This window comes from Montipora capricornis, chromosome 13, assembly GCF_036669925.1.
Source record: "Montipora capricornis isolate CH-2021 chromosome 13, ASM3666992v2, whole genome shotgun sequence".
Taxonomy (NCBI): Eukaryota; Metazoa; Cnidaria; class Anthozoa; order Scleractinia; family Acroporidae; genus Montipora; species Montipora capricornis.
In genome coordinates this window covers 45,355,394-45,372,345 of record NC_090895.1, presented here as the reverse complement: position 1 = coordinate 45,372,345, position 16,952 = coordinate 45,355,394, and the positions used below count along the sequence as shown (strand labels likewise).

At 39.6% G+C, this 16,952-nt stretch overlaps 1 pseudogene; it reads left to right on the top strand.

Annotated features, from left to right (window-relative positions):
• Nucleotides 1-4,002: 4,002 nt before the first annotated feature.
• The window catches only part of LOC138030891 (dedicator of cytokinesis protein 11-like), a 72,564-nt pseudogene continuing 59,614 nt past the window's right edge, over nucleotides 4,003-16,952 (top strand).

Genomic DNA, 16,952 nt, shown 5'->3' with positions numbered 1-16,952 from the left:
AAAATTACTACTATTTGCAGACTCGCAGAAAGGGGCTCATGACAGCGGAAGACCACAGCAAAAGAGTTAAGTTTGCAAAGTACATGAAAGCCAACTACGGCCAGGAGATTTGGACAAAAGGAGTTTCCTTTTATCTGGATGGAACAGGATTTACGTACAAAAGAAATCCACTAGATCAGGCTCGTGCACCAAAAGCTCGTGTCTGGAGAAAGAAATCAGAGGGTTTGGCTCCGGGATGCATAGCAAAGGGCCGCAAAGAGGGAACTGGGGGCAAAGTACTACGACTGATGGTGGCAATTTCTTACAATAAAGGAGTTATCTGCTGTGAACCATACGAGAAAATGAATGGTCGTTATTTCGCTGCGTTTATAGATAGCCATTTTGATCGCCTATTCGCAGCTGCTGACAAAGGATGTAGCCGAACTTTCTTACAAGATGGGGATCCCTCTCAAAATTCGGCATTAGCACGGGCAGCGATGCAACGCACAAACAGTACCTTAATCAAACTGTGTCCAAGATCTCCGGATATGGCGGTCATTGAAAATGTGTTTCCCATGGTGAGTAGGATGTCAAAAAGACAAGCAGTGAAGCAACAACTACGCCGAGAAACATTTGAACAGTTTAAGAAGCGTGTTATCAATACATTTTATTCTATATCTGTTGAGACTGTGAACAATTTAATACGCTCTATGCCGAAACGAATTGATATGGTTATTAGAAATAAGGGGAAGCGTATAAAATATTAAGGAAATACCATTATTTGCATTCTGTGGATAACTGCGTGAGATTTCTTCTCGCAAAATGTAAACTTTCAGAGACAAAAATAACTATCGCACTATTCGCCAAAAATAAGGGGGGAAGGGTGGTGTTGCATATTTTAAAACAGAAGGCGGTGAAAATTGCTCCGATGGCCATCAAGACGACGTTTAGCGATTTTTACATAGCAGAATGATTTTTTGCGGTCATTGTATGAAATTGATTCGCTATTCATAGTGACATGATTTCTCTTGGAGCTCCTGAGAAAGGGTAGTGAAGTACATTGCCTCTTAGTCCTTATCTCAAATAACTACACAAAGGTGTCAAAGGAACATGGAACCTTTTCCTTCTTTTACTATAATCTGAACAGTTCTATGTACAAAAATAAGCTAACTTTGTAGAAAATGACATTATTAAAAGAGATCAGTTGTTGTAACGACCTGTCGGGCTTCTTAGCGCTGAAACTCAACGATTCACCACTGTGTTCTAAAGTAAAGTAATTATACTATCATTGACTTTAAGAACTATCGGTTCACCATGGTGAACCGCTACAAATAGCCTTATTGAATAGCTTCATCAAGAAAATTATCCCTAAGGTGTATGTTCCGTAATCTGTTCTATCACTTAAAACACTTGTAAATGCTGTAGCTTTTGTTTTTGGTTCCTAAAAAAGGCAAAGAATTTTCCAAACACCATGGTGAATCGTGTAACACTTAATCCATATGTCAACAAACTCGGCGATATTTACATACGATCATGCGTAATTGAATTAGTCGCCTTGTGGGAAAACAAGTCGACTAAAACATTTTCCACACGGGGGGACTGACCTCTGCTGTTCCTCGGGTATTTGATGGAAGAGATTGAAGACCCGCCACCTTACCTTCATCATCTGAGTCTCCCTGTCATCAACAACACCGCCTCGTACATAACTAAGTTCATCCTTACTGGTACAAAATATGGGTGTATCTCCCTGGAACAGAATATCTTGTCGGTAGTGTGTTTTGGGGGCGGGTAGATGAACACTTTGCCCTTCAAGAAGCATTAAGAAGTCATGCCAGGGAATAATTTGGGTCGACCACCTAAAATCGTTGAGAAAAAATACTTCTGACTTTTCTGCGCCAACCCAAGCAAACGTTGTAGAGGCTGGATTACTGAATGTTTTGTAGATTATGTTCAAAGGGTTTAGCAAAAATGTTTTCGCACAGTTACAGGGACCTTTCAAGTACAAATTGCGATACTTTCCGCGCCCTTTGTCGAGAAGTATGCGAACAGCTTCTGCAAAGTCATCCCTCACAATAGAGTTCCGCTCTAACACTTCTTTTGCCATTTGCAACCACTGGCCGTCACACCCTGGCTCACACTCTCCTTCCAATTTACTGTACAAAATCTCAATTCTAGTCATTTTACTCCTTTGCAGTGTGCTCTCCGCGTTTTCTAATTCCCAGCCTACAGCAATCGCTTCATCCACTACCCGACTTCCACGATTCGCGATGAACTGCGCCAAGTCAAGTTTCCCCTCACTTTTCTGCTTTTGTGCTAACACCAGCAGCTCTAGCCGAGTTTTTATGCCATTTTTTACGGCTATCTGCGATACATCATAAACCGATAAACTTTGGGAGGACTTTTTACGCTTCCTTCGTCCATTGGAAAGTCGAGTGTGCGTTTCGGTAGCCCTTGAACTATTGGGTGCAGGGGTGTTAGTCAAATCGGGATGATTATCAGACTGTAAGTAACTCTCGTCTTCCTTGGTCGTGTACTGCCACGCTGAATAATAATTGCTATGGTGGGCGCTGAAATTCACTTTCACTCCGTGTCGCTCATCAAGATAATTGCGTATTTTCAGCCAGCGTCGCCTTGCGTTTAATTTCACTGCCATGTGATAATGAATCCCCCCATCCCTATGCCGTTCTTGGCTACACACCCACTGTACTATCTCACAACGCGTTAATGGGTCTGCATTGTCGAAACTATCCAACACCAGCTGAACAAAACTTTCTCGATTAGGAACTATCTCTTCGTTCGCTCGGCTGTATGTGATTAGATAAATACTCCGAACTTGACGTGACCCCAGCGACTCCGATTGCTCAGTAGCATCATCACCTGCTACATTTTCCGTCAGGGTGCTTAAGTCTAACACTTGAATACTTGTCGCGTCACAATTTGCCATTTCACTACACGATAATATACAGTCCGCTTTTCTTGAACAGGAAAGACATTTACCAACAGACATGCCCTTATTTATCGCGCTGAGAAAATCTAATTAGCTTCGGTAAATATTATTTCCCCTTTTTAAAAGTTGGAATATATGTCTTCAGAAAGTGAAGTTTCATCAGCGACCTCACATTTTCCCGCATGTCTTAATCACTGTCTGTATGTGTAACACATTGCTTTAAATTCCCTGATTTTTATCTTTTCCTTTTATTTTCAAATATAACTGAACAATAATCCGACTTCCTAAATTTCTCTTTCTCATCTGTGCGCGAACCAAGCAGGTATATTCCATCGATGATCGAAAAATTCGTCTTGAACACTTATTCTTTCCTCTCTTCAGACTAAATACAATACACGTCACAAATCGTTGAAACAGACACCGTTTCTCTCGAATTTTCTAGAAAAATCCTGAGATTTCTACTTCACACTGTTTTCCCACCTGAAATGTGCCTTCTCCCTCCCCAATGTTGAGCCACGCGTGTTTTGAAGCACTCAGACCACCGTGATACCCAAATCAACATTGGGGAAGGGGAAACGGACACAAGTGTTTCAAGATTTTTGACGAGTATTGTAGGTCTTCACAGTAACCAAGTTACGAAACGTCTGAAATCCTGGGTTTACAATTTCTACTATTTCGTCAATCTCAAGATCATATTCCAAAACACACGCCGCATCAACTTCTTTTTTTTCATACAAAGATCGCTTGAACCGATCTCAGAGGTCCAAGGTCGTCTATAAAGCTGTCTGCTGGAACTGCGATGAATTCTACATTGGCAAAACAAAACGAAGACTCCACGACAGAAAAACAGAACATTTCAAGGCCCTAGCTAAAAGTGACCATTCATCAGCATTGCTGATCATGTGAAAACCACTGGCCACGACATTAAATGGGATCACTTTGAAATTTTAGCGTCCGGAAAAACTGACTTTCACTGCAAAATTAAAGAGACTTTGTTCATTCAAGAGCTAAAGCCTTCCCTTAATGTCAATATTAGTAGTGAGAAGTTATTGCTGTTTTAGCTATTACTTCTCATTATGGCTAGACACGTACTGCTGCATCCTTTTCATCTGGACAGTCACTTATAATTATTAATTTTTGTCTTTGTTACATCTTTTCAGGGGGTAAAAGGACGAATGTATGGTTTTGAGCTTCACATCCAAGACAAACTGTACAGTTTGGTTGCTGACAGCCAGTCTGAAATGGACTCATGGATAACAGCATAATTGTGTAAAGTTACGGGAATTGATATGGACACCGGTGCAAAGACTTCACCTTTCAGTGTGATAATGGCAAATTAAAAGGGCCAAAACTCCATCAGTCTTTTCGAGAAAGTCTTAAGGGTAGTAAGCATCCAGAACTTCTTGAATTTTCCAAAGAAACAGAGGTGTTGAATGCAAAGAGAAGGAAGGATGGAAGAAAGAAACTCTTTTCTCTTGTCCATGACTTGGATAATAATTGTACCTGTGTAAATTATGATGATGCGAGGATTGACGCAGAAGTGTTTCAGGAACATTAAATGGTATGCGTGTGGTGGTGGAATGTGAGGATCTCAAGTTTCGTTTGTTGAGAACTGTAGCCAATGGAAATGAAGTTAAGATTGAACCATTTTTTAGTTCTATTTCTTTGTTTGATGCCAAAAAGGGAATAAACATTTCTGAGGATTTTCACTGTGATCTCAATGATGGATCTACAATAGACATGCTTCGAGGATCAGACCTGATTGAGAATGGTCACACAAATGGCAATGTTAACCACAGTGAGTTTGAAAGTCAGGAGGTGGAGTACAGCTGTCCCAGGAAGGTAAAAACTTAAAATATAATGGGGGATCAGGAAATGGGAATTCAAGACACCCTAGCATAATAATTATTAGGGCATGCATAGAGAGCCATTAAAGTTAATAGTTGCTGCAATGCAGCAAGTTACAGCTGTACCAACTAATTTCGAGAACAGGTGGAGTCTTGTGCATATTTTACATGTATATGTCAGCACTTACAGGGTGTACATGTGTGTTGCCCCTGCTCTCACTTGTTAGAAATCAGACAGAATAATGCAGCTCATGTTGATTTCTTGTATGTTGCTTGCATCGTAAACGTTAATTTGCACTTGTATATACAATGCGTTCATGTAAGCCTAGTTTTCATATGTCGGGAAAATCCCAGACGATCTGGGATTTCACAGTCCCAGATTTTGCTGAAATATCGGAAAATCGCCAGATGCTTGTCCTAGATTCTCCCGATAGTGACTTTGGCGGAAAATGGAAAGTGCGGCAATAATTGAAACATGCAATTTAGAGGATTGGTAACGAGCTAAGAACCATCGCCAATGTCGCTGAAAGTACAAATTCATATGTCGGGAATGATCGCCGATGATCTCAAAAATCTGGGACACGTAGGGAAAATAGAAATGCTTTCTATTTTCCCGATTCATCCCCAACCATCCCAGAATTATCGGGGATGTCTGCGATTTATGGTTTTCATTAGTCGGCAAAATCGGGGATGCTTGGGGAACTGCGAAATCCCCAATCGTCTGAGATTTTCCCGACATATGAAAGGTAGGCTTAAGTGTTGTGCCTACATATATATTTATGGACCAGTGCTTGTCTTACTGGAAATTGGGCTTTTAACCCATTCATCCATGAAGCGTCTCCCATTGACAACTAAAATTAATCGTCTGTCTTGAGACAGAGTAAAATCTGTATTTGTCTTGACAACTCAACTCTGTAAATTTACCAACACAATATAGCAGCATCTAACGTGATCAAACAAAAAATAATGAGCTGTTTCTGTATTATTGATATTTGATTAGGCAATATTCTCCATAACTGATCCCAACCAAGAGGTTTATTTGGTGGTCAGAATAGAGAAAGTCTTACAGGGCAGTATCGGTTCCTGTGTTGAAGCATACCTCAAGTCTGGAGACAAAATTCAAAAAAGCTTCACAGAAAGCACACAAACTAGCTGAAATCTGCTGCAAGAGCCTTGGACAACATGGCATGCCATTCGGATGGACTGCGAGGTGAGTCTATATCTACATCTACGTTAATTTTATTAAGTTGGTAAAATTCATTACAGACATCACACCAACTCTGAAGTACAATGTAGGTGGCTCTTTCGTTAGAACATCAAACTTACTAGTGCAGGACTCTAGGCAATTCGACACTTGGTGTCTCTAAATAACTGATGAGAAATAACTTCAATCACTTTGTTACCACAACCAAAAATAACCAGATCTTCTCGTCCTTGTGGTCAAGAGGGTTATCTAATCTACACAAGTTGAGTTGAATCAACTATTTGGTAAAGGTGACCCGGTCATCAGAAGGTCATACAACTTTACAATGTACAACTGTATTTTAGTCAAACGCCTTATCAATGAAGCATAGAACATTACAGTATTAATTTTTAGCGCTACTTATGACCAGAAGGTACATTGTATACGTTGGCACTGTTCAAGGTTTTTGTTCTGTTTTTGTTTTGTAAGATGGATTGTCAACAGCAAGAAACATTATAACCTGACTCAGCTTGTGTATTTTGGAAATGTATGGAGGCTGGATATAGAGAACTTGTCCAATATTTTAAGGAGCAAGGGTGGCACAGTCGGTTAGTGCGCGGCCTTGGTGCATAAGGTCCCGAGTTTCGATCCCCGGATCCCACATGACCCCTTGTTTCGACTTCTTTCCTTTCAGTGTAGCCTAAGTAGCTTTAGATACCGTTAAAACAGACCACTGATGGAAAGAGGGGGGTAAAATGAGTGCACCATCGGCTTCCTGGGAGAATACTCTCTAGAGAGTAAAGGAACTTCCGACGTTAAATAACGTGTACCTTTACCTTTACCTTATGCATGAACTGAGTCATATCGGATAAGGGACCTTTCTTTTGAACGGGAAAGGGATTTTAGGGAGAAGAGGTGAATTTTCAATTCAGTGTCTCAACCTTTTTGCCACTGCTTGCAGCTACCAAATTTGCCCTCTGTTGTTTTGATTAGTAGTTGAGTCATGTTATGTCCCATTTTGCTATCCTGAGTATTTTCAAATGTTCTCAGGGTTAACATACACTAACAAGGATGGAATTATGATTAAGTTTTGGTTTTGAATTGCATTCTCACCTAAAGTTCAATTTTCTATCCAAAGAAAGGAAAGTGATGGGCACTTATTTTGCTTAAGTATGTGTCCCTTTATATAACTGAGTTTGTTGCTGCATTTGTTGAAAACCTACTAGAAGGGCGTGGTCCCTGACTTCAGTATTGTTAAAATGCATAAAATTTTCTTGTTTTTTGTTTTGCTTTCTTTTTTTAGACCATTGTTCAATACTGAGGGGGAACTGGACAGCAGTGAGATTTCATCAATTTACAAACAGGTTGGCAGTCTTTTTGTTGTTTCTGTTGTTTGAATGAACACCTTTATTCCTCTATTCACTTCTTTCAGAATATGCATGAACAGCTGTAACTGAAAAACTTCTATTGAGCAACTGCTATCTTGCCCACACAAGTTGCCCCTTTTCTTGCACTTAAAGTGCCTCTGTGACCAAAATATCAATTCTTATTTTTCTTTGGATTTCAAAACTATGTTAACTAAGCACTAAGCGACCAAACGTTTAAGCCTTGATTTCAAAAAGACACCTGATTATTTTAACTGGAATTTTGCTATTTAATGGTCTGCCATTACTAAATTTAAGCTCTTGAGAGAGCTGTATCGAGGAGAAAAATGACGTCAAAGGCTCTCTAGTTTAATAATGCAATGCGTGTGTATGCCAGAGAATTAAAATGCAACACAGGAGTTTTGGACTTTCAGACTTTTAAACTTGCGTTTTGCATGTATATGATAAGCTGCATTCGCACGCTGAAATTTTAAGCTACAGAGTGAGCCTTTGACGTCACTTTTTCCTGGATCCAACCCTCTGAGGTCCAATTGGTCAGTTTTGAACACGGGTAATGGTGGAAATTGAAATCCAAAACTTACGCTCAGAGTAAATGGCCATAGTAATTGTTCAGATTCTCTCATGGACAGAGGATGAAGCGGCTTTGAATGTATTTTAGGGTTCCTTTGATCCGTAAATTTAGGCTTTTTTGTTTTGCAGGACAGGGATGATGAAATGATTAAACTGCTGACAAATTACAGTGTCACGTAAGTTTAGAGCCATTGTGACCAGAAATTAATGACAGAAACAATAATTAATTATCAAAATGAGAGTGGAAAGATTTGATTAAACTGGAATTAGTTATTGCTTTCTTTATTTTCGTTTATGTGTTTCTCATTTTGTCTCTGCTCTTTTCTTTTCATTTTGTCATATGTTATTTTTGGAAATTTAAGAGCAGTGTTTACAGTGATGTTACATGTAGTAACTAATAGATTCCAATGTTGCCATGAGTCAGTTCAGTAATAGAACATCAATAACACACTCGACTATCGCCTTGTGTGCCACTCCTTTTGTTCTTTCTACATTTTGATGTTATCTGTGATTTATCATGGAAAAGATTCATGTGGCAACTGCGACATCATCATTGGAATGATCTATTTGTTTTATATAATAAAGAATTAAACGTTTTTGATGATGACATCAACTGTGTCTGTCCCCTAGAAGAGCATAGGGTGAGAACAAATCAAAATGCATGCATTGTAGATCTTATTATATAAATTGTAATGTAATAAAAGACTGGAGACAGGGGACATCAATTGGGAGAGTTCAAGGCTGCTGCCTAAGAAAATTTTAAAGGGGCCCTCAGAGCTAAACACTGAGAACTTAGGAGCCCAACATATGAAGTGAAAGGTGTTGCTGTCAAAAGTAAAGGCACCCAGAACTATTCTTTGGGAGCCCCAGGCTACCGGGCTCCTGTTAGGCAGCAGCCTTGGTTTCTTGTGACCATTCTCAGCATGGCTGTAGTCCCAGACTATCAACTAAAAAAAACAAAGGGACATTTTTTCAGGGTTCGTGCTACTCCTTGAAGTGCTTGAAAAGCCCTGGAATTTAATTTTGGACTTCAAGGGCACTTGAAAACCCCTTGAAAAAAAGGATTTTGTGGGAAAGTGCTTGAAAACTGCTTGAATTTTTGCTTAGGTGAAAGTTGTAGAGATTGCATCACGCGAAGAGAAAATGAAGATCACGCTAAGTTAAAGACAAGACATCTCAAAAATTGATCAAATTGACTATTGGGGAAAGATTAATGCAAAAATTAAAATGCCTGTGCATGCACTTAACTTGCAGGATGTGGGAAAGAATATCAGTGTAGGCTCCTCTTTTTCAGCAGAGAAAACACTGAAACACGATGTATGGCATAGAAATCTCCATAAAAATATTACTCCTTGAAAACTCAATTTCTGGTTCTTGAAAACTCCTTGAATACTCCTGAAATTTTTTCTTCAAAATCCAGCACGAACCTTGTCATTTGGGATCGAGTCTCTTGCGACCATTTTGAGCATTACTGAAAAAAACGAAGCAACAGGAGGCTCACAACAAATCCAAACAGAAAAGAAAGTATGGAGCTGAAGTGGAATTTCTGTAGGATTCGACGTCAAAAAGAATCTGTAATGGAAGGGTCACTATTCCTAAGAAATGCTACAAATTCACTGATAACATTAGAAAAAGATCTCACGAGCATCAATGATTGCTTAACTTTTAACTTTTTGTCAATTTTAGGAGAGAGAAATTTAAACAACAACTGATACCCGGCACTTTAAAAATCTCTGTCAAGACCTACAGTGAAAGAATAACAAGTAAGGGGTCCATTGAGGAGTACAGTATGCTTGAATATATTTATGAAATTCCCTGGCCGGCGGGACCTGTATAAAGGAAACTCAGGAATTGTTACGCCAAGTGATGACTTTTTTTTTTTTGTAAAGTTGAATGAATTTTTAGTCTTTGGGGTGAAGTAGAACAATCATATGTCTATATTGGCATAAGATGTTACAGGGGGATGTTGAAGAACCCAAACCGTTTGCCCTTGGGGACTCATGTTATGGATGCGTTAATTTAAAAACAAAAGACGTTTACTCTACTTCAAAAACCTTGTCCAATTGGTATGTACCTTAAATGTATATCACACGGCCATTCATACGTAGTCGAAGCGGAGCTTCCATTGAAAAGGCGTGCACTGATTTGTACTAGAAGGGCGAATTCACTCAACACTGCGCGAACCGTGCCAGGCAATTTCATCGCTAATTAATAACATGCTGTTCGTGTTATTTCCCTATTACATGATGGATTTTTTGGTTGGATTATCACTACGAAAAAAGTGAAGTGATCATCACACTTATCCGGTCAACATAAGCAACTGCCATTTATAGACACCAGAAAATTTCAGGTGGCTTCATCGGGATTTCAACCCATGACCTCTGCGATGCCACTGCGATGCTCTACTAACTGAGCTATAAAAATACCACATCACTGCTAAAACAGTTGAGCTAGGATCCTTCCATACCTCGAACGCAAACCCTAATTTGTGTTGTAAGGGAAGTTTTTTCGAGATTGCATTTTCGTCGTCGACACACTTTTGCCTCGCTTTGAGGAGCTTGGTGACGTTTTGCCTCACTTTGACGAACTAACGCACGTGGTGATTCGTGCGTCGTCGGAGTTCATTATTCTAGCGTTTGGTGAGGTGTGATAATCTTCCATCGTTCATCGTTGAAAAGAGCTGAAAGATTGCTGAAGGTCTGTTAACTGAAGTCGGTAAAATTTTACTTTGGATTAAGCATGGTTCGTCACTGTCCTTGGAAAATGTGTGCGACTCCTCGCGCTTGCATCAAACTGGGTTGTTTTGCTCGGTGGCCGTTGCGCCACAAAGTAAATCAACCGAGTTGTTAAGCTTGGCGGCCGTTGTGCCACAAAGTAAATCTACCGAGATATGACGCTCGTCGGTGCCATTTCAGCATGACTTGTGATATTTACGGCATTGAAATCAACAAACTGAATTTATTGTGTCCCAGCGTTCAGCACAGAAAAGTAATCTTAGGTCTTTAATACCACAAGCTGAAAAGACTTGCAAGTAAAAGTTTTAGAGTAATTTTCAGTAGCTGGGTTAGGGTTAAATAGTTAATGATTACGTCTAACAAGTTGTCACGTTCATAGATGCAGTACAGCGGAATTAGATCGTTATATCGAGGTATCGTTATAACGAGACTCCCGATATAACGATATTGCCTTAAAATAAAAGAAAATATCTTTATATGGGGGGAGAATTAACATGAACTTTTTTACTACTGTACATATTGTTTAAATAAACTTGTAATGAGTATTAAATGACTCACAATTTGCAAAGCATTAGACGTTATCAAGGTTACACTACAATGTCTCTGGTATGAATCGTGAAAGCGAAACAAAATTAAACAAAACTTAAACATTTGAAGTTGTATCTGTGTACTGATGCTGTAATATCGTTATATCGGGGAAGATTTTACGCTCGCTACGCTAAGAACTCAGCGTTATATCGGGAATATCGCTATATTGAAGATCGTTATATCGGGGTTCTGTCCCATACATTTTACTGTAACTTTTGCCGGGACATAGCATGTTTATCTTTTTACCGGGGATATCGTTATATCGAGGATCGTTGTATTGGGCCGGGGGAGTTCCACTGTAATAACATTTCCTTATCGCACGAATCATCCACCCTCCCCCCTCAGTTGCTACCTGTAACAAACCTGTACCGCCCTACAAACATCGAACGCACTCGCCTAAGCTTCGATTACCCCTAGTAATAATAATAATAATAATAATAATAATAATAATAATAATAATAATAATAATAATAATATACCAGCAATTACTCCCCACTAAGCTGTACCACCAGAGCAAGACGAAGACGCTGACCACCTCGGATACCACGTGTCGTATGTGTGGAAAAGGGCCTGAATCTATGGCCCACGTGATTAGCGGATGTGGTGTCTTGGCACAGACTAAGTACATGCAGAGACACAATGCAGGCTTGAAAATCCTTTTCTTCGAGTTCCTGAAAGACTTAGATCTTATCCAGTGTATCCCCCCTTGGCACTCTCCAGTCTCACCTAAACCCGAGTACAAGAATGACCGAGCGTACGCGTACTGGGATGTCCCAGTATTTGCTGAAAATACGGAAGTCAGGGCTAACAGAATTGATGCGAGAATTGCGGACAGAAAGGAGAAGAAGGTGATCCTTATTGAGATGAGCTGCCCTTGGGTTTCCAACAGAGAACAGAAGGAACAGGAGAAAACTGACAAGTATGCGCCGTTGAGATGGGAGATGCGCCAACAGTTCCCCGGCCACACTATCACACAGTTTAATGTGATAGTTGATGTACTAGGAGGCTACTCTATGGAGACGGCGGAGAAAGTTAGGAAGTTTTTAGGTTTGGATAGAGGGAACCAGGTTTTGTTTAATATGCAGAAGGCAGTTTTATCGTACACCCTAAACATAGCAAGGTCATTCAAGGTTTCGACGAGTTATTAAGGAATATAAACTCTTGTTCCTTTCTCAAATGTTGGTTCGTTAGTTATTACCAATTGGTTTGTAAATAGGTTTAACAGTAGGGATTGTTACACAATAGTGCCTTTTCCTACTTATATTTGTAAGCATACTTACGTACTACATACTGCATAATAATAATAATAATAATAATAATAATAATAATAATAATAATAATAATAATAATAAATAATAATAATAATAAAAGCATCCGATAAAATTACATGTCTGATGTTGCAGTAAAAATTACAATGATTAAGATGAATAAAAAAGATTAAATTGATTAAAATTCATATGGGGTATTTACACAGCTAGATTATATTTAAAAATTAGTCTATTGAAAAAGCTCTCTTTAAAACGTTCAGTGTTAATGCAGGGCCTGACAATGGAGTTCCTTCGAAGGTTTACAGTATGGTCTTTGTACCTTGGGAGCAAGCTTTTTAATGGATGATAATCGCGTTTGAGGCTACAAAAAAGGCGTCTGTCGCTTTTCTCCAAAAGTTCATATATGTTATAATTGGCCGACGTATAACGCCTCTTGTAGCATCTCTGTAGAAACCTTTGTATAACAGTAAGATCGGAATGTGGCCCGGGTTCGATTCCCGGACCCGACATCCATAAGTGGGTTGAGTTTGTGTCCACTTCGAGGGTTTTTCTCTGGGATTCCCGGTTTTCCTCCCTCAGCAAAAACCAGCATAAAGCTGATTCCGGCTGGCTGTAAGCTGTGCTCGAAGCTGTGCTCCAAGGTCATGCATGGACCGTATAGCGGCTGCCAGAGACGCCGTAGTATGCTTTCGGTTCGACCTTGTTGAGCTGCATCGTTGCTGTACTTTGCGACGACGACTATCGAGACATACTTATTTTTTGTTGACAGATTGTCTGACGTCATCACTGGTTCCCATAAAACCGTGGGATGAATCATCTGGAGTCATTCGGCCAACAGTTGAGGTGGAGGAATTCTGTCAATCATGCCCAGAGGCCGCTCATCCACACACTGCCTACGTTAATAACCTCTATGTTTATCCACTTTCACTCAACTACAGTAACCAAAAGGTTTTCTCCAAGGTAAATTTGGATTCTAAATGTAAATGTAAAATGTATGTTTTGTTGATAGTGGAAGTGCGCTTAGAAATCAAGCAAGTTCACAGGCGCCCCACTTTCAAAGTGGTAACACTTTTGTTTGGAAAGGGCAAAGGGAAAAAATTCAGTCGCAAATGCGACTATATTGGTCGCAATTTCAAGCCCTGATTAACTACTCGCTAAAAGAACATTTTGAGGAATAAAAGGTTTATTATGCTTTCGAAGCCATTCATAAAAACCGAAAGATGATTTGGCATTAGCTTTTATGTTCTCAATGTTGCTCAAAAACTGCCCAAAACAATAAAAAAAAACCAACTGGATTGTGAATAAACGAATACTTCCGACCGCGCAGAGTCTTATGATTTTTCAAAATTTCTGCTTCCCAATCATTATTATAACTATCTAACATGGAGAATGAAAGATAAGTAGACTTAAGTTTCTATAGTCAATTTTAATACTTGTGAATTCAATAAGAAATTAAAGCTACACGTCTAGTTTTTACTCGTGTAAATTACGCGTGTAAAGTCCAACTTGTAAATTAATAAATTCAATAGAAGATTTTCTAAATTTACACGTGTAGCCCGGTTCACGATACAATTGTAATGTACATCTGTCGCTTTACGATTGTAACGTAGCTTGGATACGCGTGGAGACTACATGTTTAAGTTCCAGTTGCACAAGGTTTATTTTTTCAAGCTGCTTGCCCAGTGCTGCAAGTAAATACTCGAATGCTTCGACAGAGGCGATATTTCTCCCGCAATTCACGTGGATTTTCAAGGTCAAACAACCGTCTTTCCTCAAATATTCTAGGGTGCCGAATAGCTCGGTGACTCAATGGTTCATCAAGTTCTCCTTCGCTCGACGATGACTTATTAAAATTTGGAAATACGTTTCCTACAAGTCGTATGTTAATCTTACAAGTAACTTATGACTTGTAATTTGCACTTGTAATAATTAATAACAATTAACTATTATTATTTGGACGTTTGTAAAGACACGAGTCTGACTCCAGTAAAACTTTTATTGAATTTTACACGTACCAAATTGTACAGGTTTAACGCTACACCTGTAATTACAAGTCGGATTCTTGTGGCAATAACTTGTAACGATGTTTGTTGAGCGCATTTTTGCGTGTACATGTAAAAATACAAGTGCAACTTGAATTGACCTCGGGAAAACATATTTTGCATCTACTTTCAGCACACTAAATTACATGTAAATTAGTGTGTTGAAAGTAGATTCGAAAGAGGTTTTCTAGATTTAGGTGAAGTTAAGTAATACTTTCTTGGCTTCGATAAGCGAAATTTCTCAGAAAATTTGTATGGTATATTTTTTATCCCTCGGTAGGCCAGAAACATTTCCGTTAAGATTGAATTCAGGGATTCTGATGACGAACATTCGCGACCTCTGAAGGTAACTAAAATCTTTGACCATTTTACTTTTCACTTCCTGGGGATTATTGCGTGGTTGTTGGGATCGAGACTGTGCTCAAATATTGTCACATAGCAGGATTCGTACCCGTACGACTCTTCGGACAGCCAGGATCGAACTCTTTACTACGCATATGTAGGCTCTTATGCAAAGAAACGATGGCAATACCAGTATAGAAAAGAAAGAAGTTTTCTGACCTAGCTCTGCATCGCAACTTCGTATAAAATGGCCAAATTTAATAGTCTGTGGGAGAGTGCACGTGAACAGAGCACTTGACGAGGAGTTCTCAAACTTCTATATCTGTGTGCACTCAGTGGAATTCAGACCATACTTTGTGTATATTGTACAGCTGTACTTGCGGATCACCTTCTGTATGCTACATTGTCGTACCAGTTGTTGTCACCGTAAGCTTTCTATTGTATGAATGGATTTTTGCAACTGTTGAGTGAACTGTTGGTTTTGTAGTGTATTTACAAGAAGAAAGGAAGTCCTGGATTCACTACACACGCATACGCAGCTGTGGTCCATCACTGTACAAACCCCACGTTTTATGAAGAGGTCAGTCAGTCTCTGTTTGTTAGGTTCAGATACACCTTCTCCACACGTCCTTTGTCCACAAGGTTAGAGGGATGTTCGAGCCTTTTTTTATTATCTCTAACTTCCTTTCCAAGGGGTAGTGGTGGGGCAATGGTGAGAGTATTTGCCACCTATCGTTGTGTGTTCAAGTTTCGATTGCCGGAACCGAATCAAATTTGTCGGTGCCCTTCTCTGCTTCAAGCGGTTTCTCGTCTGGGTAGTCCGGTTACTCCTCACTTAAAAGAAACCAACGTTTGATTTGGTTCCCCTCAAATAGACTAGAGCGGTTTTCAATTGAGTGTGGAAAGTAATTAGTGAATTGCTTTGGTTTTTCATTACTTCACTCAGTCGGATTGGTTCAAAGTTCTCGCGCCCTTTTTTCGACCAATTAGAAGTGAAACCAAAACCAATCGTGGCTCGCGCATTCACATTTTCCTGCGCTTTGTGTCGAGTTTTGATTGGTTTACCGGATTGTTTCCTTCCTTTTTGATTGGCCAAAGTAATTACGTTGGTTTTGGTTTTACGGCACTCGATTGAAACTCGCTCTAATGACTTAAAGTCTTCCACATTATTGCAACACTTGTGCTCTATTTTAAAAGATTGCAACTAAAATAGAATTAACAAATCGAAAGTGGTTCAGCGTTGTCTGGACTCTTATCGACAACGATATTCGTCATCACAGTGGTCAAAATGATGTGGAGTCACGAGGCGCAGCCGAGTGAGTGCACAACAAATTGTAACCACTGTGATGACGAATATCGTTGTCGATAAGAGTACAGACAACGCTGAATCACTTTCAATTTGTTGTTTTACCACAATATTCAACGCCAAAGAAGTGTTTATTTCAGAGCGTGACCAAAATCATGACACAAAGAAAGAGCAAGCGTTGTCTATAACTTTCTCGCAATATGGTTGGTTTATTTTCCAAAATGAGCGTTCCTGATTGGCTATTGCATTTCGTGACAAATTGACGCGAGCATGACGCGAGCAGCGTTGTCTAGACTCTTATCGACAACGGCAAATTAGCCAATCAGATTGCGAGATTACAATCAATTTTGGCAAAAATAGCGATTTGTCATTTCTAAATGTTCCTGACCTAACTGGAGTTGCCAGTCTATAGAAATTTGCCTTTCTCAGATGACGTGTTCCTGATGATTGTAGTAGCACCATTGTTAATGGAATCGTGTGATAGTTTATCCCTTTTGAGATCTCATAGGGTTGATCCGCAGATATCGCAAAATATAATGGGATGACAGGGGTTGCTTGCGGTGCCTTTACTCGCTGATGTTTGAGAACCAATGAAAAATTAAGAAAAATGAGTTAACGGAGAAGTAACCCGTCAGGCCCAATTTTAGCGACCGACGCCATAAGAGCGAAGTTAAAAATGGGCTTGATCGGAGGTTACCCTGCCACAATTTATGTTCGGGCTTTTGTCACTCTGAGGAGGCAGTTAGTGGAATGCTACCAC